At 39.0% G+C, this 27564-nt stretch overlaps 1 protein-coding gene and 1 long non-coding RNA gene across 2 annotated transcripts in view; both read left to right on the top strand.

Moving 5' to 3' along the window:
- Positions 1–27564, top strand: part of APBA1 (amyloid beta precursor protein binding family A member 1) — a 201884-nt gene that overhangs the window by 124316 nt on the left and 50004 nt on the right. The gene's annotated exons all lie outside the window — the stretch shown is intronic.
- LOC140696050 (uncharacterized) lies at positions 28–26886 on the top strand. Its single transcript, XR_012072003.1, has 3 exons — positions 28–193; positions 26139–26297; positions 26785–26886. It is a non-coding gene; the product is annotated as an uncharacterized lncRNA (long non-coding RNA).

Genomic DNA, 27564 nt, shown 5'->3' with positions numbered 1-27564 from the left:
GTAAGTGTGTGCGGGTTCGGGCTTGCTCAACATCACGCTTGGCCAGGCCAGGAGGGGAGACGGGCGCTGGGTGGCCTCGTTTGTCATTGGGAAATGACTTGATGAGATGGATGATCTGTGGGGATGCTAAAAAATGTGTCCACCTTAAGCCTCAGAAACAGCTTGCACTTAAGCGATCGTGAGTGAAACACAGGTGGGAGGGAATTAAGTGTCGAGAGGTTGCTGTAAATTAGTGGTTTTCAAACTTCCTGGAGCATTTGTTCAGAAATTGATTTCCAGGCGCACCACTCCCCATCCCCCAGTTTCCCACTTAGAAGTTATAGGCCGTGGCCTGACGTCAAATAAAAAGAAAAGGAAAAGAAAACGAGTCTGGATTGAGTAAGGAGAGACTTTATTGGAAAGGATTATTGAAAGAAGAAAAGGCACTGTTGTAACAGGGGGATGGGGACTGTTGCAGTAGCAGAACCTCTGACTGTAAGAACTGCAAGTCTCTAGGGTTAGGCAAAAGGGGGGTTCTTTTATAGGGAGGAATAAGCAAAGCTAGAAAGAACAAGGTGTGAGGACATGGGATGAAAGCATAGCTGGAATGCGTTGCCCACGAGAGAGTGTTTTAACCTGAGCCCAGCCTATTCCCAGGACGGGCTGTTAAAGGAGGGATTGTTGTATGGCCAAAACTCAGGGACCTGGAAGAAGGCGAGAAGCTTAATCAAATGCTAGTTAATAAGCATTTTGTTCTGATCAGTCAGCAGTTCAGCTAATCATTTGTCTTGGAGGGTCTGTGTCTGGCCTCATCATAGGTAAATGAGGGGGCACCTGTGAGTTTCTCAAGTCTTTTGGGAAGGGAGATTCTTTGTATAAGCCTTTTCCAGAACACAAAAGGGGTGGGGATTCCTTAACCTTTGCTGTTTTCCCGAATCTCAGGGCTCAGGTGAAGTTCAGCATTATCACTAGTTAGTTCCCAGCTAATGCTGCTGGTCCCAGGACCACAATTTGAGAACTACTGCCTTAAAACAACCCCTTAAAGGTTTGAAACGGACATTGTGGCCTCTTTGGAGGAAATCAAAGAAGTATCCTTCTGGGCCTTTGCCAGCCAGGGGTGTCTGCAGTTTTTTCACCCACCCTGTGACTTTCAGGAGAGGCTTAATTTTCATTTTTGGTGGTACCAGCGCGTCCTTCTCACCTCCCAAGAGGCACGGTTTTGAAATGAATTAGAGTTTCTGTGAAGAGCTACAGAAAGCTATTGCTGCCCTGTTGACATTTCATTTTCCGTTTTTTGAAATACCAAAGAAATTTGATAACTTGGCAAGCGTGGGTGTTACAGTCTATTCAAAACAAATCAAGAAGTCTAACCTTTGCCCCCACTACCTGGCTCTAAAGATTCTCTTTCTGCCACAACTCTCACTTTCCCATTCTCTTGAATAATTTTTAAGCACTTTGATTTAAAGAGGGAGCTTGGAGTAAAAGAAGGGTCAAGAGGTTAAGTTCAGTTTCATTTAATTCTGCATTTATGATTGCACCAGGCTTTTTCTCAGTATACCTTTTGGAGTGAGAACCCATTATTGGTAGCTGTTCATTTTACTTATCTATAAAGGGTTATGCAGGTCAGAGAGGTATCATTCGCCTCTTCTTTTAGTAACAGTCAACAATGGCTGTTAGCTGATTAAATTGCAGGCACCTTCAAGGAAAGATTGGAAACAGATTGGGAAAGGTTCTGCATCCTCCCCAGTAAGAGGGCAGCATTTATTGGGTCAGTCAGTTCAGCATGCTCAGTATCTCCTCTCTTGTCCAGGCTACACAATCAAACAGTTAAAAACAGATGTGCACTTGGGCAGAATTCTCAGTGACCTCCAGCTGTCTCCAGGTTTGTTGCTGGCTAGCAGGGAGGGATGCAGAAAGCATTTTGCAAATGTAGTGGACATGGAGCAGGTTTTTAAAAGTGGGGAGCTGGCAAGAGGCTGGGTTCTGCACCCTTTTAGAAATTTGAAGAGCCATCTGTGAAGAAGCTGCAGGAGCATTCGGTTCAGGTGTGGCCTCTTCCTTTATCTCTCTCACCTGCGCCAGCTCCGCAAAATGACTGCCTTAACCACCCTGTCCCTGCAGCCTCAATAAATCCACAGCACAGCCTAAGTTGGGGGCGGGGGCTTGCTTTTACCTATTTGAACTAGAAGAACAACTTAACCCTCTTGCATGATGTTTCATTCAGAAGTAGAATTGATTCTAGAATATTGGGTGATGTTCTAGAAATCCATCTGACCAAAAATTCAACTTGACACTAAGAAATTGGTGAGGGCTTACTGGGTTAAGAATAGTTAATACAAAACAAAACCAAAAACCTGTGCCTTAAGCTATTCTGCCAGCCATCTTAAAGTCATCTGAATTGGTGGGTTGCATGTCATCTGTTATGCCTTATTTATAGGAAGGACCTTCATTTGCTTCCTCTTTGATGGTATTATGGGAGAATATATATGTATTCTGTTGATTTCCATCTCAGCATCAGAAAATATTTACTGAATGTTCATGCCGTGTATGCTGTTGTAGAAGATGGAAAAGCACTATTAAAAGCAGTGTGGTCTGAAGTCTTTCTGGAAGGTACTTGTTAAAAATACAAATTACTACCTTTCCTTCCAAAACCAGAATACCTAAAGTGGGGCCAGTGATCTGTGGTTTTGTTTTGTTTGCTTTGTTTTATTTTGTTTTGTAAAGTCTCCCTGTGATTCTTAAGTGCATAAAATAAATAAGTGAGTAAGAGCCACTGATTTAAAGGACAGATATCACGTGAGTAGTTTCCCCACATAAGATCTGTGGATTGGAGACCTAGCTAAATCTCTTATTAGCACAAGGAAGGAGCTGCCCCACTCTGGTTTCAGTCAACAGGCCTGAAAAAGGGGCCCTGGAATTCTTGGTACAGAAGCAGTGCATTCCCCAAAAGATCAGGAACTACAGCTGAGCGAATAGACAGAAATATAAGCCACGTGTACTACTTGCCAGAGATGTCTGCTGGTAGCTGAATCTGCTTTTAACACTACTTTTAATTCCCTCAGAGCTTTAGCTATTTCTCTTATGTAGAGAATACCAGCACCTGTTTGCTGGTGACTCGTACAAAATGTGAGGATAGGGTTGCTCATTAGCAAGAACTTACTGAACGTAGACTAGATGCTCAGCACTGAGTGAAAATAATTGTTTTCTGGAAAAATAGTTATAAATGCTTTACTTCTATAAAAGTCTGTCTTCCACATACATGTTGAAAACTACCTCCCAACCTCCTTCATGAAAAATACTGTCAATGAATGACCAGTTCTTTTTCTCATTGCTTTCTTTTTTTAAAAAAATTGAAATATAGCTGATTTACAATGTTGTGATTGTTTCTGGTGTACAGCATAGTGATTCAGTTATACATGTATATACACACACACACTATTCCATATTCCATCTTCATTATAGGTTATTACAAGCTATTAAATGTAGTTCCTGTGCTAGGCAGTAGGACCTTGTTGTTTATTTTGTCTATAATAGTTTGTATCTGCTAATCCCAAACTCCTAATTTACCTCTTCCCTCTTTTCCCCCAGTAACCATGCTTCTTTTCTGTGTCTAAGTTTCTGTTTTATAAATGAGTCCACTTGTATCATTTTTGTTTTTACATTCCACATATAAGTGATACCATACGGTATTTGTCTGACTGACTTCACTTAGTATGATAACCTCTAGGTCCCTCCGTGTTTCTGCAGATGGCATTAGTTCATGGTTTCTTACCACTGAGTAGTATGCCATTGTGTGTGTGTATATATATCACAACTTTTTTTTTGAGCATTGAATATACAGATTTTTATTGAACTATAGTCAATTTACAACGTTGTGTCAGTTTCTGGTGTACAGCATAATGCTTCAGTCATACCTGAACATACATAAATTCATTTTCATATTCTTTTTCACTGTAAATTACTACAAGATATTTAATATAGTTCCGTGGGCTATACAGTATGAACTTGTTTATCTAGTTTATATATATTAGTTAGTGTCTGCAAATTTCAAACTCCCAATTTATCCCTTCCCACCCCTCCTCCCTCCCAACCCCATAACCATATACAATGTAGTATTGTAAACTATAGTCACCATGCTGTGCATTACATCCCCAGATGGTACTTATCTTATAACTGAAAGTTTATACCTTTTGACCCCCTCCACCCATTTCACTGACAATACCCCCTACCCCTGCCTGGTCCCTGGCAACCATCAATCTATTTTCCTTATGTATGATTTTCTCTTTTCGATGCCACATATAGGTGAGATTATATAGTTATTTATCTTTCTTTGTCTGACATTTCACTTATCATAATACTTCCAAGTTTCATCCATGTTGTTGCAAATGGCAGAATTTCCTTCCTTTTTATGGCTGAATAATGTTTCATTGTGTGTGTGTGTATATGTGTGTATATATATATGCAGTTATATAAACAATATACATTCAGTAGACACTTAGGTTATTTCCATGTCTTATCTATTGTCAGTAAGGCTGCAATGAACATTAGATGCATATATCTTTTTGAAATAATGATTTTTGTTTCCTTTGGATAAATACCCAGAAGTGATTTCTTGATCATACAGTAGTTTTATTTTTAATTTTGAAGAATCTTCATTCTGTTTTCCCTAGTAGTTGCACCATTTTATATTTACACCACTAGTGCACAACGGTTTCCTTTTCCTTCTTTTTTTTCCATCTTCATGAATGATCAGAACATTATTTTATTCCTGTCACATTTTTATTTAAAATTCATGTATTTCAAGTAATTTTTTCTAATTCTATAGAAGTGCATTTTGTTACTGTGCAAAATGACTACTAATCAAAAGAATGTTATGAAATAGCATGAGTCTTTACTAGATCATTGTATCATTTTTTCTTTTCTTTTCTTGGATAAATTTGACATGTAACGTCTAGATTTAGGGTACACATCATGTTACTTTGGTACCTTTATATAGTAATATGGTTGCTGTTGTAACAATACTTAATACATTACATACTCATTACAATATTACTGTCTGTGCTTAATTGTACATGAAATCTCTGTCTATTTTGGTACTTGTTACAAGTTGGTACCCTTAAACACCCACAGTCTTACCCTCTACCCCAACCCCCTGGTAACCACTGTTTTATTCTTGTTTTTTTTTTTTAAACATGTTTGATATCGTGTGTGTGTGTGTTTTAGATTCCACATATAAGTGATCTGGCTTATCTCATTACCAAAATGTGCTCATGGTCCATCCATGTTGTCACAAAAAAGAAGGATATCCTTCTTTCTTGTGGCTGAATAATACACCATTGTGTATATAGCACATCTTTTTTATCCATTCGTCTGTTGGTGGGCATCTGGGTTGTTTCTGTATCTTTCACAATGGGCTGCTGTGAATAATGCTGCAATAAACATGGGGTGGACACATCTTTCCAACTTCCTTTGGGTTTTCATTTCCTTTGGGTATATTCCCAGAAGTGGAATTGCTGGATTGTGTAGTAGGTCTATTTTTAATGTTTTGAGGAACGTCCGTGTTGCTTTCCATAGTGGTTGGAGCAATTTACATTCCCATCAACAGTGTATAAGGGTTTCTTTTCACCACATTTTCTCCAGCACCGGTTGTTTCTTGTCTTCATGATAGTCGTTCTAACGTGTCTGAGGTGATGTCTTACGGTTGTTTTGGGTGGATTTTTTTTTTTTTGATGATTAGTGATGTTGAGCACCTTCCCCTGGGCCTGTTGTCCATTTTGATGTCCTCTTTGGAAAAATAACTGTTTAGGTCTTCTGCATATTTTTTGTTTTGTATGGATGGGGCACAAGATCAATCAAAAAAAATTTTTAAGCTGTGTTCTTTATATGTTAGATGTTAATGCCTTACTCAGTACATGACTTGCAAAAATTTTCTCTCATTCTGTAGGCTGCCTTTTAATTTTGTTAATTGTGTCTTTGCTATGCAGAAGCTTTTGAGTTTGATGTAGTCCCATTTGTTAATTTTTGCTTTTGATGTTTGTCCCTTTGGTATCATGTCAAAAAATCCTTTCTAAGAGCAACATTGATGCACTTCTTCCCTATGTTTTCTTCTAGAAGTTTTATGGTCTCTGGCCTTAAGTTCAAGTCTTTGATCCATTTTGAGTTAATTTTTGTGAGTGATGTGAAATAGGAGTTCAGTTTCACTGTTCTGCATGTGTTTCTCCAGGTTTTCTAGCACCATTTGTTGAAGAGACTGTCTTTTCCCCATTGGGTGTTCTTGGCTCCCTTGTTCAATACTAGTTGACCACATATGCTAGGATTTAATTCTGGGCTCTCTATTCTGTTCCATGGGTCTATGTGTCTATTTTTCTGCCAATACATATTATTTTACTTCTATGGCTTTCCAGTGTAGTTTGCAATAAAAAAATGTGATACTTTTGGTTTTGTTCTTTTTCCTCAGCATTGCTTGTCTATCTGAGGTCTTTTGTGGTTCCACATAAATTTTAGGATTGTTTCTTCTATGTCTGTGAAGAATGGCTTTGATACTTTGCTGGGGATTGTGTTGAACCTGTAAATGGCTTTGGGTAGTGTGACTGTTTTAACAATACTAATTCTTCTGATCCATGGACAAGGGTTCCCTTTTCTGTACAGACTCGCCAGCATTTGTTACCTCTTGTCTTTTTGAGAACAGCCTTTCTAACAGGTGTGAGGTGACATCTCATTGTGGTTTTAATTTGCATTTCCCTGATTAATGATGTTGGGCACTTTTTCATATATCTGTTGGCCATTTGTATATCTTTGGGAAAATGTCTGTTCAATTTCTCTGCCCAATATTAAAATCAAATTTTTTTGATTATTGAGTTGATGAGTTATTTATCTATTTTGGATATTAATCCTCTAATATACATGATTTGTAAATATTTTCTCATTCTGTAGATTGCCTTTATGTTTTATCAATGGTTGCCTTTTCATTTTATCAGTTGTTTCATTTGCTATATGTAAGATTTTCGATTTTTATTATTTTGAGATATAATTGACACATGTAACTAAGGTGTACAATGTTGAGTTCATAAACATACATTGCAATATGATTGCCATTGTAACATTAGCTAATACCTCTATCATGTCACGTAATTATCATTTCTTTTTCTGTGGTGAATATAAAGATTACTCTCTTAGCGAGTTTGTCTATAATACCGTATCATCTATAATCAGTATATTGTACATTAGATCTCCAGGATTTATTTATTTACAAGTTGCAAGCTTGTACACCTAAACAATATCTTTCCTATTTCCTAGCCCCCCCAGCCGCTGGTAACCGCCATTCTATGTTCTGTTTTTACAAGTTTGGCTTTTTCAGATTCCACATACAAGTGATAACATATGGTATTTGTCTTTCTCTAATTTATCTCAGTTTAATGTCTTCAAGGCAAATCCATGTTGTCACAAATAGCAGGATTTCCTTCTTTCTCATGGCTAAACAATATTCCATTGTCTATATCTACCACATTTTCTTAATCCAGTCCTCCAGTGATGGACTCTTGATTGTTGCCTTACCTTGGCTATTGTAAATAATGGTGCAGTAAACGTAGGAGTGTATGTATCTATTTGATATCCTATATTCATTTCCTTTGAATATATACCCAGAAGTGGGATCTCTGGATCATATGGTAGTCTTTAAAAATTTTTTTTGAGGAACCTCCATTCTGTTTTCCCATAGTGGCTGAACCAATTTACATTTCTACTAACAGTGTACAAGGGCTGCCTTTTCTCCAGTAGGTTTTCCTAAAGTTTTAAACTCTGTTTATACAAGCATAAGAAGTCTCTTCTAGGCATTTTCAGTCAGTCCTCATATTTTGAGTACCTTTAATATCACCAATGAGACCTCATTTCCAAGAAATCTCACCAACACTCCTTATCTCTTGTCGTCTTGTTGACAGTTGTTGTAACAGCTGAGGTGATATCTCATTGTGGTTTGGATTTGTATCTCCCTGAAAATTAATAATGTTGAGCATCTTTTCATGTATGTGTTGGGCATTTGGATATCTTCTTTGGAAGAATTTCCTTTTAGTTCCTCTGCCCTTTTTTAAACGATTTTTTTTTTGTTGTTATTGAATTGTATGCATTGTTTATATATTTTGGATAATAGCTCCTCATTTGATATATGGTTTGCAAATATTTCCTCCCTTTCTGTAGGTTGTCTTTTCATTTTGTTTATTTCTTTTGCTGTGAAGAAGCTTTTAAGTTTAATATAGTCCCATTTGTTGATTTTTGCTTTTATTATTTGTGCTCTTGGTGTCAGACCCAGAAAATGATTGCCAAGACCAATGTCAAGGAGCTTCTTACCTGTTTTTTTTCCCCCCTTGGAGTTTTATGGTATTAGGTCTTATGCTTAAGTCTTTGATCCATTTTAAGTTAGCTTTTCTTGAGTGGTGTAAGACAGAGGTCTAGTTTCATTCTTTTGCATGTGAATATCCAGTTTTCTCAGCACCATTTATTGAAGAGACTGTCTTTATCCAATGAATATTCCTGGCTCCCTTGTAAAAGTTGACTGTATGTGCATGGGTTGATTTCTGGGCTCTCAATTCTGTTTTTGTTGTTTTATTTTATGTGTGTGTGTGGGGGGTGGTAATTAGGTTTGTTTGTTTGTTTTTTAACAGGTACTAGGGATTGAACTCAGGACCTGGTGCATACTAAGCATGCACTCTACCACTGAGCTACACCCTCTCAACAGTGGGTTCTCAGTTCTGTTCCATTAGTCCATGTGTCTGTTTTTAATGCCAGTATCAAGCTGTTTTAATTACTATAGCTTTATAATATAGCTTGAAATCAGAAAGTGTGGTGCCTCTAGCCTCATTCTTTCTCAGGATTGCTTTGGCTATTCAGGGTTTTTGTGGTTTTATATAAAATTTAGGATTATTCCACTTCTAAAACATACCATTGGAATCTGGATCAAGATTACATTTGGATTTGGGTAATATGGACACTTAAGCAATATTAATTCTTCCTATCCATGAACATGAGATATATTTCCATTTATTTGTGTCATCTTTTATATCGTTCATCAGTGTCTTGTATTCAGGGTAGAGATTTTTTTTTACTTTCTCGGTTATATTATTCTTAGGTAGTCTTTTTGATGCTATTGAAATGGGATTATTTAAAAATTTCTTTTTCAGATAATTTGTGTTTAGTGTATAAAAATGCTATTAATTTTTGTCTGTTAATTTGGTATCCTGTGCTCTACTGAATTTGTTAGTTAGATCTAACAGCATTTTTGGTGGAATAGTTAGGATTTTCTATAAATAAAATCATGTCTTTTGCAAATAGAGACAAATTTACTTCCTCCTTTCCAATTCTGGTGCCTTTTTATTTCTCTTTCTTGCCTGATTGGTCTGGCAACGGCTTGCAGCACTATGTCGAATAGGAGTGGTGAGAGTGGGCAGCTCTGTCCTACTCCTCATCTAGAGGAAAAGCTTTTAACCTTTCGCTACCAAGTATGATGTTAGCTGTGGGCTTGTCATATACCACCCTTATTATGGTGAGGTCCATTCCTTCTGTACCTAATTTGTCAAGAATTTTTATTGTGAAAGGGATTAGAATTTTGTCAAATGCAGTTTTTCTGTCTAATGAAATGATCATACAAGTTTGTCTGTCATTCTATTACTGTGATGTATCACATTGATTTTGTGTGTCTTGAACCATCTCTGCATCCCAGGTATAAATCCCTCTTGATTATGGTGTATGACCCTTTTAATATGCTGCTGAATTCAGTTTGCTTGTATTTTGTTGAAAAGGTTTGCAACTATATTCATCAGGGATCTTGGCCTGTAGTTTTCTTTTCTGGTAGTGTCCTTTCCTGGCTTTGATAGTAGGATGTTGCTGACCTTGTAAACTGAGTTGAGGAGTGTTCCCTCCTCTCTAATTTTTTGTGGAGAGTTTGAGAAGTATTGACATTAATTCCTGAAGTGTTGAAAAAATACTGAACCATCTAGACCTGGGCTTTTGCTTGCAGAGAGTTTTTGTTTGTTTGTTTTTTGTTTGTTTTTTAAATTAGACAGATTCTATTTCACTTCTAGGGACTGGTCTATTCACATTTTCTGTTTCTCCTTGAGTCAGTCTTGGCAGGCTGTATGTTTCTAGAAATGTGTCCATTTTCTTTAGGTTGTCTAGTTCGTTGGCATATAACTTTTCATAGCGTTGTCTTATAAATATTTTATATCTCTGTGGTATCAGTCTTTATTTCTCCTTTTTCATTTCTTACTTTGTTTATTTGGATCCTCTCTCTTTTCTTCTTGATGAGCCTGGCTAGAGGTTTGTCAATTTTGTTTATCTTTCAAAACAGCTTGCTCTTAGTTTTAGTGATCATTTCTTTTTTTTTTTTTTAATCTCTAATTCCTCTCTGACTTTTGCTTCCTTCCTTCTTCTGAGTTTGGGCTTTTTTCTTTTTCTTGTGATTTTTTTTTTAGGTTGTTGCAGATTTTTGTTCCTTGAAGAAGGCCTGAATTGCTGTGAACTTGCCTCTTAGAGCTGGTTTTGCTGCATACCTTAGATGCAAAGTTGGAAAGTTGTTTTCACTTCCATTTGTCTCAAAGCATTTTCTGATTTCCTCTTTGATTTCATCATTGACCCATTGGTTATTCAGTAATATGTTGCTTAGTCTCCACATGTATGTGCTTTTCTCATTTTTCTTTCTGTAATTCATTTCCAGTTTCATACTGTTGTGATTGGAAAAGACACTTGATATGATTTCTACCCTCTTACATTTGTTGGGGCTTGTTTTATACCCTAGTATGTGGTCCATCCGGGAGAATGTTCCATGTGCACTTGATAAGAATGTGTATTCTGATTTTTTTTTTTTGCATCTTGCATCCTGTAGATATCAAAAAGTCCACCTGGTCTATTGTGTCATTTAGGACCTCTGTTGCCTTATTGATTTTTTTCTGTCTGGATGATCTGTCCATCGATGTCACCGAGGTGTTAAAATCTCTTACTGTTATTGTATTATTGTCAGTTTCTCTCTGTTAGTATTTGCTTTATGTATTTAAGTGCTCCTGTATTGGGTACATATATATTAATGAGTGAAATACTCTCTTGTGTGGATCCATTTATCATTGTATAATGTCCTTCTTTGTCTTTCTTTATGAACTTTGTTTTTAAAGTCTCCATTGTCTGATACGAGTTTTGCTACCCTTGCCTTCTTGTCATTTCCATTGGCATGAAATCTTTTTCTATCCCCTCTCTTTCAGTCTGTGTCTTTTACCATGAAGTGAGTCTCTTACAGGCAGCATTTTGAAGGGTCTTTTTTGTTTTTTTAATTCAGCCAGCCACCCTGTGTCTTTTGATTGGAACATTTAGTCCACTGACATTTAAGGTAATTATTGATAGGTATGTACTTACTGCCATTTTAATCCTTATTCTCCAGATGTTTTTGTAGTACTTTTTAAATTTCTTTTTTTTCTCCATTGTGGTTTGATGATTTTCTTTTGTAGTTTTATGCTTAAGTTCCCTTTTTTTTTGGTTTTTGTGTAGCTGTTGTGGATTTTTGATTTGTGATTACCAGGAGGTTTATATATATTGACCCATAATTATATATCTACTTGCTTGAAGCTGATAATTATTTAAGTTCAAACACATTCTGAAAGATCTATATTTTTACACCTACCTCCCATATATTGGGATGTCATATTCACACCTTCAAGCATATCCCTTTTTGTTTATTGTAATCGATCACTTTAGTAATTTTTAAAATCTACATACTGACCTATTTAAGTGATCTTCAACCTTACTATATATTTGCATTTCTTACTGGGATTTTCCATTTCCAATAGATTCTTATTTTTTCATCTAGAGAAGACCCTTCAAGGCAGGGAGGGTATAGGTCAGTGGTAAAGTGCATGTTTAGCATGTACAAGGTCCTGGGTTCAACCCCTTGTACCTTCATTAAAATAAATAAGTAAATAAATAAACCTAATTACCTCCCCCCAAAACAAAAAATGGAGAAGACCCTTCAAGGTTTTTTTTCGGGGAAGGGGTATGTTTAGTATTAATGAACTCTTTTTAGTTTTTGCCTGTCTGGGCAGTTCTTTATCTCTATTTCTTTTCTAAGTGATGATTTGCTGGGTAGTTTCCTAGGTTGCATGTTATTCCCCTTCAGGACTTTGGCTATATCATGCCCCTCCCTTCTGGCCAGCAAAGTTTTTGCAGAGAAATGAGCTGATAGTCTTATGGGGGGTCCCCTTGTCACTGACTCTTTGTTTTTCTCTTGCTGCCTTTAGAATTCTCTCTTATTTTCAAATTTTGCCACTTTAATTATGTTACGTCTTAGTGTGGGTCTGTCTGGGTTCATCTTGTTTGGGATCCTCTATGTTTCCAGTAACTGGATATCTGTTTCCTTCTTTAGGTTTGCAAAGTTTACAGCCATAGTTTCTTGAAATACATTTCCAATCCGGTTCTCTCCCTTTTCCTTCTGGAATCCCTGTTATGCATAGGTTAGCATATTTTATATTATCCCATAGGTCTCGTATGTTACTTTCATCCTTTTTCATTTGTCTTTCTGTCTGCTGTTCTGATTGGCTGATTTCTGTCATACTATCTTCCAGGTCACTGCTGCATTATTTTGTGTCATTTAGTTGGCTGTTACTTCTAGAGTGTTCTTTATCTCAGTAATTGAATTATTTATTTTGATTGGTTTATAGCTTCTAGTTCCATGTTTAAATGAACTACATTTATATTGATACTCTTTTCTTAATTCAGTTAATATTTTTACTACCAAATTTTTAAACTCAGTGTCTGTTAGACTGTTATTTATTTGGGGAGGGTGTCTCTTTTTCATTTGGGAGTAGTTCCTCTACCTTTTCATTTTACTCAACCTTCTCTGTTTCTATGAATTTAGATGAATTAGTTATCTATTGTGGTCTTGAAAGAATACTTTTATGCAGGAGTGTTGCTGTGTAGACTGCATGTCCAGTATCTTTGGTGTGAGGGCTGGATTTGATGTAGACACCAGCCACATCTTTCCTCAGGCTGTGCTTTCCACCATCACCTTGATAGGGGATGTGGTTGGTGTTAGAAGAGCCAAAGCCCATGCAGGATGTCAGGCAGGACTTCCTCTCTGCTCTGTGGCTGTCACTGCCCTGTCATTGGTGAGGTCTGCTCCCTAGTTGCTGGAGTGGAAGCCCTGAGGTATGAGCTTGAGCTGGCTGTGTTCTCTTCAAGTGTGTTATTCCTTCTCCCCGCATTGGGGGCTTTAGCTCAAAGGAGGGGAGTGCTGCAGTAAGTGGGGCTCATGTGTTCACAGGGGTCTGATGTGCTGCCTGTGTAGGTGTCTGTGGGCTCCACTCAGATGGAGCCCAAGGTCATATCTTTTCCCCTGTTGTGGTCGTTCCAAATCTTTAGTGCAAGGTTGTGGTGTGGGGTGGGTGGAGCCAGAACATTTGTTTGGCTGGGACTGGGGATCAGAGTTTGTGGTTACAGGAACTGAAGTGATTGCACTGCCATCAGAGTTCTGAGATGCTTCTGAGGTCCTGTTTGAGCAAGCGCCATCAGTGGCCGCTGCTCCACCTGGACCACACCTCAGGCCGTTGGCTCCTCCTGTGTCCCTAGATTGACTTCTCCAGGACCTGGTGCCCTGAATCCAATGCCAAGCTGTGGCATGGAGTGGGTGGAGTCAGAGGGCTCCCTTGTCTGAGAGTGGGGATTGCCGTGTGCTGCTCACAGAGGCTTGGGCTCCGTTGCTGCCTGAGGTCTGGGCTGCCTCTGTGGCGCTGTTTGAGTAAACGCCAACAATAGCTGTCACAGTCTCTCCCTGAGCACACCCCTCCCAGGCCCCTTGGCCATCTCTGTCTCTGAATCAAGTCTTTCCCAGCACCTAGCTGCCCTAGACCCCATGAGGAGCCATGGTATGGCGTGAGAGGGGCCAGGGTGTTTGCCCAGCTTGGATGGGGAGCCCAGGGAGGTGGCAGCCACTTGTGCAGAACACTCTCAGCCCCGTCTTTTAACAAGCCAGCAGCTGTGCATGTCTCACAAGTGGAGTCTTTCTCCAGCTATCCTGTCTGTCCCAGTGGCTCTTCCAGAAGCCGAGGGGGCTTGTCTCCTCCACATAGGACTGCAGGACTGGGACAGCCTGTCTGTGGCTCAGTCCCCAGGGCAAGAGTTTATCTCATCTCTCTTTTCCTCTTAGATCCCTCCCAAGGGTACAGGTCCTGACCTGATGCTTTTTATTCCCATCCTACCTAGTCACATGGGAATCTTTCTTGCAGACTTGGTTTCTCGCAGGAGTTCTGCCCGTTTCCAATTAGTTTTCATGAGAATTGTTCCACATGTAGATGTATTTTTGATGTGTTTCTGGGGGAAGGTGAGCTCCGTATCCTCTTAGTTGCCATCTTGATCCTTCTGCCTTAGAGTTTCTTCATCTTTGACTTTTGACAACTTAATTATAATGTGTCTTGCTACAACTCTGTTCAGGTTCAGCCTATTTGGAATCCTTTGGACCTCATGGATTTGAATGTCCGTTTTTTTTCTCCTGGTTTAGGAAGTTTTCAGCTGTTATTGCTTTAAATACACTTTTTTAAAAATATACCTTCTGTCTCATTTTCTTTCTCTTCTTGTGAGATTCTCATACTGTGAATACTGTTTTTTTTAATCGTTTCTCATAAATCCCACAGGCTTTCTTCCTTCTTTATTATTATTCTTTCTTTTTGCCCTTCGGACTGGATAATTTCAAATGCCCTTTCTTCCAGGTCACTATTTCTTTCCTCTGCATGGTTGAATCTGCTTTTGAAGCTATTTTTCAGCTCTAGGATTTCTTTTTTTTTTTTAATGGTTTCTGTTTCTTTGTTGAACTTGTTTTGTTCATGTATTGCTTTTCTGATTGTGTTTAGTCGTTAGTGTGTTCTTGCAGTTCACTAAACTTCCTTAAGAGTCCTAGTCTGTTCTGTGTCTGACAGTTCATAGATCTCCATTTCTTTATTGGAGCTTTATTAGCTTCCTTTGATGGTGTCGTGTTTACTTGATTTTGCATGGCCCTTGACTCCTTATGTTGGTATCTGCATTTGAGTAAGTGGTCTCCTCTTCCAGACTATATAGGTTCACTTTGGTCCACAAGTCAGCTCAGTTTCGGTTTCTGGGCACGTCAGCTGGTGACATCCTTGGGCAGGTGTGGCTTACTCTCTGGGACTGTTTCTGGGTGAGGCCCCTGCCTGAACTCTTAAGTGGGAGGGGGTGTCCCTGACTGAGACCAGTTGGATAGGACCACTGGGTTAGTTCCCTCCCCGAGCAAGGGTGTAGGATGGGCTCTGAAGTTGCTTGGGTTCTCTGGTTGTATTACTGGATGACTGGCACTGGGTACTATACTTAGCAGTAGACGGGGCTACGAATTAGCTGCCCTGTCCTGGCTGGGCAGCAGGACAGGGCCCAGGGCATGTACAGCTCACTGGGGACCAAATCAGGGAAGACTGTGCATTGAAACCCTGGCCAGATGAGGTTTTGTTCTGCAGACAAGGAGTGCCATGGGCTGCGCTTTCTGTTCCCGTGCCACTGTCAGCAGGGCTGTGGGATGGGCCGTGCAGCTTCTCATGTGCTCTGATTAGGGTCCCTGATCCGGTGAGCTGAGAAGGCTGTGTTCAGCAATGGGCAGGCCTATGGATTAGTTTCCATGCCTCCACAAGGTGGGGCTAACAGCTTCAAGGCAGCAAGGCTCTTTGTAGTTTTGACTCAAGAGGATCCGTGCCCCAAGTTTCCTGCCTGAACAGGGCCACTTGCTGTGCTCTGAGACTCGATTCTCCCTTGAAGAAGAACATCAGCTCTGCCTGCCATACTCTTTTCTCAGGCATTACTGGGCAACACAGCCTCTGGGTGTTCTTTTTTTTTTTTTTTTTACATTTTTTATTGATTCATAATCATTTTACAGTGTTGTGTCAAATTCCAGTGTTCAGCACAATTTTTCAGTCATTCATGGACATATACACACTCATTGTCACATTTTTTCTCTGTGATTTATCATAACATTTTGTGTATATTTCCCTGTGCTATACAGTGTAATCTTGTTTATCTATTCTACAATTTTGAAATCCCAGTCTATCCCTTCCCACCCTCTACCCCCCACCCCCGGTAACCACAAGTCTGTATTCTCTGTCCATGAGTCTATTTCTGTCCTGTATTTATGCTTTGTTTTTGTTTGTTTGTTTGTTTTTGTTTTTTAGATTCCACATATGAGCGATCTCATATGGTATTTTTCTTTCTCTTTCTGGCTTACTTCACTTAGAATGACATTCTCTAGGAGCATCCATGTTGCTGCAAATGGCATTATGTTGTCAGTTTTTATGGCTGAGTAGTATTCCATTGTATAAATATACCACGTCTTCTTTATCCAGTCACCTGTTGATGGACATTTAGGTTGTTTCCTTGTTTTGGCTATTGTAAATAGTGCTGCTATGAACATTGGGGTGCAGGTGTCATCCTGAAGTAGATTTCCTTCTGGGTACAAGCCCAGGAGTGGGATTCCTGGGTCATATGGTAAGTCTATTCCTAGTCTTTTGAGGAATCTCCACACTGTTTTCCATAGTGGCTGCACCAAACTGCATTCCCACCAGCAGTGTAGGAGGGTTCCCCTTTCTCCACAGCCTCTCCAGCATTTGTCATTTGTGGATTTTTGAATGACGGCCATTCTGACTGGTGTGAGGTGATACCTCATTGTAGTTTTGATTTGCATTTCTCTGATAATTAGTGATATTGAACATTTTTTCATGTGCTTTTTGATCATTTGTATGTCTTCCTTGGAGAGTTGCTTGTTTAGGTCTTCTGCCCATTTTTGGATTGGGTTGTTTAGTTTTTCCTTATTGAGTCGTATGAGCTGCTATATATTTTGGAGATCAAGCCTTTGTCGGTTTCACTTGCAAAAATTTTCTCCCATTCCGTAGGTTGTCTTCTTGTTTTACTTCTGGTTTCCGTTGCTGTGCAGAAGCTTGTAAGTTTCATTAGGTCCCATTTGTTTATTCTTGCTTTTATTTCTTCTAGGAGAAAATTTTTGAAATGTATGTCAGATAATGTTTTGCCTATGTTTTCCTCTAGGAGGTTTATTGTATCTTGTCTTGTGTTTAAGTCTTTAATCCATTTTGAGTTGATTTTTGTATATGGTGTAAGGGTGTGTTCTAGCTTCATTGTTTTACATGCTGCTGTCCAGTTTTCCCAACACCATTTGCTGAAGAGACTGTCTTTATTCCATTGTATATTCTTGCCTCCTTTGTGGAAGATGAGTTGACCAAAATTTGTGGGTTCATTTCTGGGCTCTCTATTCTGTTCCATTGGTCTATATGTCTGTTTTGGTACCAATACCATGCTGTCTTGATGACTGTAGCTCTATAGTATTGTCTGAAGTCTGGGAGAGTTATTCCTCCAGCCTCTTTCTTTCTCTTCAGTAATGCTTTAGCAATTCTAGGTCTTTGATGGTTCCATATAAATTTTATTATGATTTGTTCTAGTTCTGTGAAATATGTCCTGGGTAATTGGATAGGGATTGCATTAAATCTGTAGATTGCCTTGGGCAGTGTGACCATTTTAACAATATTGATTCTTCCAATCCAAGAGCATGGAATATCTTTCCATTTTTTAAAGTCTTCTTTAATTTCCTTCATCAATGGTTTATAGTTTTCTGTGTATAATTCTTTCGCCTCCTTGGTTAGATTTATTCCCAGATATTTTATTACTTTGGGTGCTATTTTAAAGGGGATTGTTTCTTTACTTTCTTTTTCTGTTGATTTATCGTTAGTGTAAAGAAATGCAACTGATTTTTGAACATTAATTTTGTAACCTGCTACCTTGCTGAATTCTTCAATCAGCTCTAGTAGCTTTTTTGTGGACCTTTTAGGGTTTTCTATATATAGTAACATGTCGTCAGCATATAATGACACTTTTACCTCTTCTTTTCCAATTTGGATCCCTTTTATATCTTTCTCTTGCCTGATTGCTGTGGCTAGGACTTCCAGGACTATATTGAATAGGAGTGGTGATAGTGGGCATCCTTGTCTTGTCCCAGATTTTAGTGGGAAGCTTTTGAGTTTTTCACCATTGAGAACTATGCTGGCTATAGGTTTGTCATATATAGCTTTTATTATGTTGAGATATGTTCCCTCTATACCCACTTTGGCGAGAGTTTTTATCATAAATGGGTGTTGAATTTTATCAAATGCTTTTTCTGCATCGATTGAGATGATCATGTGGTTTTTGTCCTTTCTCTTGTTGATGTGATGTATTACATTGATTGATTTGTATATGTTGAACCAGCCTTGTGTCCCTGGGATGAACCCCACTTGGTCATGATGTATAATCTTTTTTATGTGTTGTTGGATTCTATTTGCTAAAATTTTGGTGAGGATTTTGGCGTCTATGTGTTCTTGCCAACCTTTTCGGTCAGATGGGACTAGGAGCTACGTGCAGCAATAGGCAGGGCTTTGACTCAGCTGCTCTGCATGAGTAGGGGCAGACTAGGCTCCAGGGATGGCAAAGCCTGAATCAAAGCCTCTTTGTTTGAGGACCTGAATCAGCCAGGCCTGTATCCCACTGAATTCCCTTGTCAGACTGACCACCATGTTAGTTCTCCAGATGAGCACAGCAGCTGGTTGGGACTAGGACTTGAGCATTGCAGGTAGGAACTGAGTTTGCCAAGATCTGAGTGCTGGTTGTTGCAGGCTCTGCCTCCTTCTCCATCATAATCAGATTCCCAGTGGTCAGGCCCCTAAGATTTCCCTGTAATACCTGTGAAACCATAGTGGGGGATTCCACAAAGTGCCCCACAACACTGGGGAAACCAGATGTCCATCCTGAGCTTGCTTTTCACAGTGGAAGAACTATAGGCTTGGGGAGATCTCTTGGTATGGTGCTGCACTGGCCTGGGGAAGGGACAGTGTGGTCTGCACATGGCTGCTCTTCTTCCCTCTAATGTGGTTTGTTTTGGTCTCTGTGATATAGGGGTTGTTTCAGCCTCACTTCTGTATTCTTGAATTCTCTCAGTAGTGTCTTGTTAATGAATAGTTGTTAATCTTTGAGGGAAAGCGGAGTCAGAAACAATCTGTGTCACTCTCTTGGTGATGTCACTCTCCAAGATCTATCTTATTTATTAGTATATGCACTTATTGCTGTAAGTATCCCCATTAGAACTGTTCTTGAAACATTCCATAGATTTGAAATGTTGTGTCTCCATTTTCATTCATTTTGAGGTATTTTTTGATTTCCCTTTTGATCTCTTGTTTGACCCATTTGTTGTTCAGGACTAGATTTTCTACCTGTCCTCTTGTTGATTTCTAATTTCATACTATTGTGTTCAGAAAAGATAACTTAGTGTAATTTCAGTCTTCCTAAATTTACTGAAACTTGTTTTGTGTCCTGTCATGTGATCTATTCTGGTGAATATTCAGTGTGCACTTGAAAAGAATGTGTACTTTGCTGCTGTTGGATGGGATGTTCTGTATAGGTCTTTTGGGTTTATTTGGTGTAATACATGTTGTAAGTCCATTGTTTCCTCATTGACCTTTTTGTTGGGATGATCTGTCCATTGCTGAAAGTGTGGTATTGAAGTCCCCTACCATTCCTGTATTGTAATCTGTTTCTTCCTTCAGATCTGTTAGTATTTGCCTAACGTATTTATGTGCGACCATTTTGCGTGTGTACATATTTATAATGGTTTTATTATCTTGATGAATTGACCCCTTTATCATTATATAATGACCTTCATGTCTCTTGTTATTTTTGGATAAAAGTCTATTTTGTCTGATATAAGTATAGTATCCCTCCCTTTCTTTTGGTTTCCACTTGCATGGAATATCTCTGTTCATTCCTTCACTTTGAGCCTATGTATTGTCTTAAAAGCTGAAGTGAGTCTCTTGTAAGCAGTATATAGTTGGGTCTTGTTTTCTTTCCTTTTTTTTTTTTTTTTTTTGAGTCCATCTAGCTATCTGTGCCTTTTGATTGGTGAATTCAGCTGCATTTACATTTAGAGTAATTATTGATGTGTGAGGACTTACTAGTGCCATCTTAGATTACATTCTGGTTGTTTTGTGTTTCTGTTGTTTTTTTCCCCCTTTGTTCCTGCCTACCTTTTGTAAATTTGTGATTTTCCACGATGATATGCTTTGTCTGCTGCCCCCCACCTCCTTTTCCTTTTGTGAATCTATTCTAGATTTTTGCTTTGTGGTTACTATGAGACTTACATAAAAAATCTCATAGATAAAGCTGTTTATTTTCTGTTGATAGCGATTTATCTTTGATTACCTACAAAGACTATACCCTTCTACTTCTCCTTTTATATTTTTGATGTCACAATTACCTTTTTTATGTTATGTATTCATTAACCAGTTATAGTAGGTATATTTATTTTTAATACTCTTTTACTTTAACTTGTAAAGTGGTTAACATTTTCATTTAAATGGTTAACAATCCTATTATAAAATTAGTTTTCTAAATACGATTGTGTATTTTCACCTTTAACCATGTGTTCTATACTTTCCTATTTTAATGTCAGTGATTGCTGTCTTCTCATTTCAGCCTAAAGAACTCCTTCAGCATTTCTTGCAAGGCAGGGCTAGTGGTAGTGAACTCCCTCAGCTTTTGTTTGTACATGAGTCTGTTTCTCCTTCATATCTGAGGGATAACTTTGCCAAATAGAATATTCTTCGTTGGCAGTTTTTTCTTTTAAGACTTTGAGTATGTTTTATTCTCTCAGGAGATTTTTGCTGTAAGATTTCTGCTGAGAAATTTGTTGATGGCCTAATGGTATTTCTTTGGGGGTTACACTATCTTTCTCCCCTGGCTGCCATTAGGATTCTTTCTTTATCTTTGATTTTTGACAGTTTCATTAAAATGTGTCTTGGAGAAGGTCTTCTGGCAGTGGGATTACAGGTCATCTATTAGCTGCATGAACTTGTATGTCCAAGTCTTTCCCCGGGTTTGGGAAGTTCTCAGCTATTGTTTCTTTAAATAAGCTTTTATACCTTTCTTCCTCTTCTGGAATCCCAATTATTCTGATTTTTTCTGTGATGGATTCCCATAGATTATGTAGACTTTTCAGTTTTTTTTGATAGGGCGGGGGTTGTTAAATTTGTTTTCCCATATATATTTTTAGTGGCATATAGTCAGTATACAATTTTGTGTCAGTTTCTGGGGTACAGTTTCTTCAGTCATACATGAACATACATACTCATTTTCATATTCTTTTTCACTATGTTATTGCAAGATATTAAATGTAGTTCCCTGTGCTATACAGTATCAACTTGTTTATCTATTTTATATATAGTAGTATCTGCAAATCTTGAACTCCCAATTTATCCCTCCCCAACTCCTCCCCCCACCCCGGTAACCATAAGTTTGTTTACTATGTCTGTGAGTCTATTTCTGTTGTAAATAAGTTCTTTGTCTTTTTTTAGATTCCAGGTATAAGTGATATCATATGGTTTTTTTTCCTCTTTCTGCCTACTTCACTTAGAATGACAATCTCTAGGTCCACATATGTTGCTGCATCATTTTATTATTTTTTATGGCTGAGTAGTATTCCGTTGTATAAATAGACTACAACTTCTTTATCCAGTCATCTGTCAACGGACACTTAGGTTGTTTCCATGTCTTGGCTATTGTAAATAGTGCTGCTATGAACATTGGGATGCATGTATCTTTTTTGAATTAAGGTTCCCTCTGAATATGTGCCCAGGAGTGGGATTGCTGGATCATATGGTAAGTCTGTTTTTAGTCTTTGGGGAATCTCCATACTGTTTTCCATAACAGCTGCACCAAACTACATTCCTGCCAACAGTGTAGGAGGGTTCCCTTTTCTCTACACCCTCTCCAGCATTTATTGTTAGTGGATTTTTGTATGATGGCCATTTGACAGGTATGAGTTGATATGTCATTGTAGTTTTGATTTTCATTTCTCTGATATTTAGTGATATTGAACATCTGTTCATGTGCCTATTGGCCATTTGTATATCTTCATTGGAGAATTGCTTGTTTATGTCTTCTGCCCATTTTTGGATTGGGTTGGTTGTTTTTTTTTTGTTATTAAGTTGTATGAGCTGTGTGTATATTCTGGAAATTAAACTCCTGTTATTCTCTTATTTTGTAAATATTTTCTCTCATTCTGTAGGTTGTCTTTTTGTTTTACTTGTGGTTTCCTTTGTTGTGCAAAAGGTTTTAAGTTTAATTAGGTCCCATTTGTTTATTTTTGCTCATATTTCTATTGCCTGGGTAGACTGCCCTAGGAGAACATTGCTGAGATTTATGTCAGGTAATGTTTTGCCTATGTTTTCTTCTAAGAAGTCTATAGTGTCTTGTCTTATGTTTAAGTCTTTAAGCCATTTTGAGTTTATTTTTGTGTGTGGTGTGAGGGAGTGTTCTTCCTTCATTGATTTACATGCTGCTGTCCAGTTTTCCCAACACCACTTCCTAAAGAGACTGTCTTTACTTCATTGTATGTTATTATCTCCCTTGTCAAGGATTAACTGACCAAAAGTTTGTAGGTTAATTTCTGGGCTCTCTGTTCTATTCCATTGATTTATATATCTGTTTTATGTATCAATACCGTGCTATTTTCATTACTGTAGGTCTCTAGTATTGTCTGAAGTCTGGAAGGGTTAGTCTTCCAGCTTTGTTCTTTTTCTTCAGTATTGCTTTGGCAATTCTGTGTCTTTTTTGATTCCATATAAATTTTAGCATTATTTGTTCTAGTTCTGTGAAGAATGTCCTGGGTAACTTGATAGTAATTGCATTAAATCTGTGGTTTGCTTTGGAGTACAGTCATTTTAACAATATTGATTCTTCAATCCAAGAGCATGGAGTTTCTTTCCATTTCTTTAAATCATCTTAAATTTCCTTTATCAGTGTTCTATAATTCTTAGCATATAAGACTTTCACCTCTTTGGTTGGATTTTTAAAGGGCCTTTTTTTTTTTTTTTTTTTTTTTTTTTTTTACTTTCCTTTCCTGACGTTTCATTGTTAGTGTAAAGAAATGCAACCAATTTCTGCATGTTAACCTTACAGCCTGCAACCTGCTGAATTTGTTTATCAACTCTAGTAGTTTTTGTCTGGAGTCCTTAGGGCTTTCTATATATAGTTTCATGTCATCTACATATAGTGACAATTTTACATCTTTCCTTCCAATTTGGATCTCTTTTATTTCTTTTTCTTATCTGACTGCTATAACTAGAAATTCCAATACTATGTTGAATAGAGGTGTTGAGAGTGTGCATCCTTGTCTTGTTCCTGATTTTGGTGGGAAGGCTTTCAACTTTTCACTGTTCAGTATTATGTTGGCTGTGAGTTTGTCATAAGTAACTTTTATTATGCTGAGAAATGTTTCCTCTGTACCCACTTTGGTAAGAGTTTTTTCATAAATGGGTGTTGAATTTTATCAAATGCTTTTTATGCATCTGTTGAGATAATCATGTGGTTTTTGTCCTTTCGCTGATGTGATGTATCACATTGATTTTGCGTGCATTGAATCCTTGTGACCCTGGGATGAATCTGACATGATTGTAGTGTATGATCTTTTTTATTTGTTGTTGGATTCAGTTGCTAATATTTTTGCATCTATGTTCATCAAAGATGTTGGCCTGTAATTTTCTTTTTTGGTAGTGTCTTTGTCTGGTTTTGGTATCACAGTAATGGTAGCTTCGTGGAATGAGTTGGGGAATGTTCCCTCCTCTACAGTCTTTTGGAAGAATTTGAGAAGGATTGGTATAAGTTCTTCTTTGTATGTTTGGTAGAATTCCCCAGTGAAGTCATCTGGTCCTGGACTTTGGTTTGCAAGGAGTTTTTAAATTACAGATTCTATTTCATTTCTAGTAATTGGGAATGACAAGTTCTGAAAAATTGCACGGCCTATGCATCTCTCTTTATGCAACAGATTCATCCTGAGTAGAGAACAGAGTCGTGGTAGAATCAGAGATGGGTGGGCACAAGCACGCAGCATCAGTGGGAGGGATTTGCCTACTTGGAGTGGTGTGTTGTGCAGCTTGAATTGGTGTTTATCTCTGCTCCCCCTTAAAGCTACCCTAAAATGACAGTAAAATGAGAAAAATATGTAAAGCCACAAGTCCCAAGAGACAGGAAATGGCAGCAGAGGAGAACCAAATTTTGGAAGACCAAAGTGGTGCCTGGCTGTGGTAGACATCATTGTGCCCCTCCCCCATCGGTATTGCCAGTTGTCCTCTTCTTTCAGGCACAGGGAGGACGGCCCCGTGCCCCCTCATCCCTGGAGGCTGGGTAAGGCCAGTGAAATGGCAGCAGCGGGGTGTGCTGTTACTTCTGGGCGGGAGCAGCTCAGTGCAGCCTCTTCCCCCAAAGCCTCAGGTTAAGATGACAGTGTCACCAGATGGCAGAGCCTTTATCATTGTGGGTCCCAAGTGACCGTGATGAGCAGGGCTCCCTGCTGACCATGTGGACATACAGTGTGAGAGAGGAATCAACCTTTTGTTGTTTTAAGCCTTGGGGATTTGGGGTGGTGGTTGCCGCAGCATAGCCTGATCGATTCTGACCGATACACTGATGGAGTTTCTATTTTTCCTACTCTGCTGTGTGTCTGTGGGGATTTGTGCTCCAAGAAAGGCTAAGGAATTTGAGACACGAGATAACCTCAGATGGCAGAAGTGTGGCTGAAAAAGAAAAGGATTGTTTGAAGGTCTGTCATGGGAAAAATTAGATTCCAAATCCCTTCTCCAGCTACTCCCCTAAACCCTACAGAAGCCGGGAGGTTTACTATAAAGAAGGGGTGAACCAGAGAAGGGCTGGAACTGGGGACCCTAGCCACAGCTGGAAATGGGGATGAGAGGTGCCTTGTGGAACACAGACAGAGTCCACTAAGCGGTGAGACTCAGAAGGCCTTGGAGCGCTTAGCTGTAAGGCTTAGAACCCACCCACCTCCACCCCACGGGAAACTAGAGTATTCCTCTCTGAGGGGTACACAGTGGCCCATGAGAAGATACCCACAGTTACTCATGTTTGGGGGTTTTCCAGCATAAAACCTGGGTCCCCACCTGATCACCCCCCCAGTGAGGGTTATTGCCACTGGTAGATCTTCCAGGGGCTTTTTGGGGACCCACTGCTAAGTGTTTGGCATCCAAGGATCACCAAACATTTAAGAACATCTAACATAAGAGACAAAAACACAAAAAAAAGCAAATGGAAAAAGAACTTGGAGAAATCAAGGTTGTGCTCAGAGCAGGAAAAAACTACATTGATATCCTTAGAAAGGTAGGAGGAGATAGGGGAGCCACTAAATTAGAAGAGGATGCCATTAAAAAAAAATTCCGAAAAAATTTAATTAAAAAAATGACAGCAAGAATTTTAAAAAATCCTTCAATAGGCAGGTTAGAAGATAAAGTGGAGGAAATCTTCAAGGAAGGGCAGTTAAGGCAAAGGATGGAAAGAAGTTGGAACATAGATAAAATGGAGAAATTAGAAAGACTATTTCCTAGAACCAAAGGGCCTGAGTTTCCTGATTAAAAGATTCTAGTAGGTACCTAGAATAATGAAGTCAAAAAGACCCACAGAAATTCCAGAACCAAAGGGAGAAAGAAGACCCTCCAGGCTTTCAGAGAGGTAAAAACAGATCACAAGCGATCAGGAATCACAGTGGTGGTGGCCTCCTCAAAAGCACACTGGAGATTGGGAGGCCTGCACCCAGTCTAACTTCCAATTAAGTGTGATGGTGGAGTAAAGAACTTCCCAGTTATGCAGGGTCCCAGAAAATGTACCTCCCAGGCACCTTTCCAGATAGCTCCTGGGGGATTGCTCCCCACAATAGGAGCATCAGTCTAAAGAAAGAAGATGAGAGATCCGGGAAACAGGACCTAACATGGAAAAGAGACAAAGGGACTCCCCAGGGTGATAGGGAAGGAGACCCCAGATGACAGCTGTGTCGATGGACAAGGCAGCAGCCAGTCCAGGGTGGACCAGGGCTTGGAGGGCTCCAGGTAGGAGGTTTCCAGAAAGAATAGAAATGAGAGATTTCCTAATATGTTCATACTGAGAGGGATCTCAGATTGTTTTAGAGGTTTGACATAAATTATTGATCAGTATGCAGGAAACTAAGCAAATGAAAAAACAATTCAGTTATTTATCTCACTAAAAACAATTATTGTGCAGGCAAGAACTGCGATAACACAATGCGTGTGTCTCAGCAGGGGAGAGCCTGTACAGTCTGCAGAATGCAAACAACCGAATACTGATTCAGCCAAAGATGGCAGTGTGGAGAGGCTAAGGGAAGGCAGAGTATAGAAGAGGTGAATCCGAGTCTTTTATAGTCAAAGCCAAGAAATCATGTCTGCAATTGAAAAGTCAAGGTGAGGTGGTGTAAACACGCTTTTTATAAATATGGAAGTAAATACCAGAAGAAATACTAAAAGGGGCCCATAAAGTGGGGAGAAGTAGGGAGAAGGACTTTGGTTTTTGCCATAAGCCATATAGCATGACTTTTAAAATGATATTCATGTGTTCTTTTGCATTAAATTAAAAGAGTTGAAATTGTTATTCAGATATCACTCACTGTACAAAGGGATTATCTCAACCTTACTGTTTTCTTAAAAAAAAATAGAAAGACAAACACTTCTTATATTATATGCACAGTTTATAGAAACCATGTTACCTGGTGAGATAAATGTTCTAAGTTTTTCATTTTAATTTCATGCTGTGCTTATGTATGTACTAAGCACACACACTGCCACTGATATCACACACAGAAGAGTAAAGAGAGAAAAAGTAGGTCAAGGCGAGGGCTGTATTTCTTACAGTGAAGAACCCTAATTGGTAAGTGGATTTGCATCTCAACAGCAACTCTCAACCTGAAGAGTTCAGGAGCTGCCGGCTTGATAATGGGCTTAGAGTTTGGAAGCCACTGAACATGTGTGGGAAGGACGGCGGCCCGGATACTAATGGCTGCGGACGGAGTGATGCTTGCTGAGGGTCAGAGTGGATGCGTTGCTTTCTCCTCAGGTTTATGTACTTATTTAGGTTAACAGTCTGTACTTTTAAAATGAAATATTTCTGAGATGCCTCTGTTGTGCACATGATGGCCCATTCTGCAGCTGAGGGTCAGCAGTAAATTGCCACATCCCTGCCAATGGGGAGTGATGCTTTAAATAACAGGACGCCACTGTCAATAGCCAAAAAAAAATCCATTTTCCTATGAACTATGAGGACCTGATGTCACCGGGGTAAATTTTTTAAAGACAGATTGATCTAACTGTTACAATTGGAAAATGAAAAAGCTTGACCTGAAAGTCCCTTTTGGAGAGGGAATACATAATTCATTTCAATCCTGAAAAAAAAACAAAAGGAGATAGGAGTCTGTGTGCTTTTGCTCTTTCCCTCTGGATATGAAGTATTTCTCACTGCTTTAACTCACCTTTTGAGTTCTACTTGTCAATTCAGCTCCAGGCCAGCCCTGTTTACAGGGCCAGGCAGGTGTCTCCCCACGGACATCAGATCATCACTGTATTGGAATCCCTGGTGCAACTGGTCTGATGATCTGCACAGTGGAAGGCAAGGTCTCCAGTTACTCTATGCTCCCTGGGATGAAAATAAGTGATGGGAAAGGATGATTTTTTTCAA

Source organism: Vicugna pacos, chromosome 4, assembly GCF_048564905.1.
Source record: "Vicugna pacos chromosome 4, VicPac4, whole genome shotgun sequence".
Lineage (NCBI taxonomy): Eukaryota > Metazoa > Chordata > Mammalia > Artiodactyla > Camelidae > Vicugna > Vicugna pacos.
This window is presented reverse-complemented; position numbering and strand designations above follow the sequence as displayed.